Source organism: Colobus angolensis, unplaced genomic scaffold, assembly GCF_000951035.1.
Source record: "Colobus angolensis palliatus isolate OR3802 unplaced genomic scaffold, Cang.pa_1.0 Scaffold288, whole genome shotgun sequence".
In the NCBI taxonomy this organism is placed as follows: domain Eukaryota; kingdom Metazoa; phylum Chordata; class Mammalia; order Primates; family Cercopithecidae; genus Colobus; species Colobus angolensis.
Window position 1 is genome coordinate 1,292,217 of NW_012116132.1, and position 1,651 is coordinate 1,293,867.

Sequence of the window (1,651 nt, forward strand, 5' to 3'; positions counted from 1 at the left end):
CCCCTGCCGGCCGGGGGGCGGAGTTTCCCGGGCTCCTGCGGGTGGAGCTCTGCGGCCCGCTACCCTGGGGGCCGAGGCGGGGCTTGGACTGAGCTAGTAGCTCTTTCAGGACCTGGCGCCACACCTTTGATCGTTCTGTCCCAGGAAGTCTTACCTGTTTTCATAACTAATTATACCCCCAACCCCTCCACCTTTTATTTTTGAGACTGAGTCGCACTGCGCTGGAGTGCAGCGGCGCGATCATGGCTCACTGCAGTCTGGAACTCCTGAGCCCAGCGATCCTCCCACCTCAGCCTCCCAAGTAGCTGGGACTACAGGCTTGCACCACCACAACTGGCTAATTAAAAAAAAATTGTTTTTTTAGGGATAGAGCCTCGCCAGGTTGGCTAGACTGGTCTCAAACTCCTGGCTACAATTGATCTTCGAGCCTCAGCCTCCTAAAGTGCTGGGGTCACAGGAGTGAACTACCAAGCCGGCCCCAAACTCTTTTTATAAGTGTGTCCTCTCTCCCCTGAGGGCAGCTGGGTCCGGGAAGAGCAGGTCCCCCCTCGGGAATATAGTTGATCGGCCCTAGGTGGACCCTGCAGTGTTAGGTCAACCCCCCTGGCTTGGACCGGCATTCCAACCTGCCATCCATACACCATCGGGACAAAATACCAACTGAAACCTAGCATTTCCTTTATTATCCATTTGACTACAAATCCCAGGAGTATTAGAAGTACCTGTGACTTTGTGGGCAATAGTCATCACAGATGTTTTCATGTTACTTTACAGTTATTTTGGTGATAAAATATTATTAAGCTCATCACTACTCACAATTGTGGTAATGACTAGACCTGTTGCTACCAGATATTTTCTGTGTGTATGTGTGTGTGTGTGTGTGTGTGTATAAAGAAAGAGATGGGGAATCTCTCCATGTTGCCCAGGCTGGTCTCGAACCCCTGACCTCAAACAATCCTCCCACCTCGGCCTCCCAAAGTACTGGGATTACAGGGATGAGCCACTGTACCTGGCCTAGATCATGTTGTTTAATATGGAACTATACTTTAAAATACAGTTTATTAAAATTGGTTTCTTTTCTAATCCTATGCATTTTTTTTTTCATTTCAAAGATTGTAACATGAGTGTGCTGCGTTTGAAAATATTCAATTCTGGTGTAGAGGATAAGAAAAATAAGCAGATGAATAAAACTCATAAAAAGTGTTAACCATAGAGAAGAAGCTAGTAGCTTAAGAGATAAGGATGTTGAGTAAGCAAGAAGGTTGTGAGACATAGGCTGAATCCTAAAAGTTAGTAATCAGTAAGATACGTTGAAGGTAGGCTGGGCACAGTGGCTCATACCTATAATCCTAGCACTTTGGGAGGCTGAGGTGGGTGGATCCCTTGAGCCCAGGAGTTCAAGACCATCCTGGGCAACATTACAAAACCTCGTCTCTACAAAAATTAGCTGGGGGTGGTGGCAGGTGCCTATAGTCCCAGCTACTCAGGAGGCTGAGGTGGGAGGATCACCTGAGCCCTGAAGGTTGAGGTTGCAGTGAGCCATGATCACACCACTGCACTCCAGCCTGGGAGACAGAGTGAGATGCTGTCTCAAAAAAAAAAAAAAAGATGAAAAGAAATACTGTGTTGTACATTGCTGATGAGGGTTTCC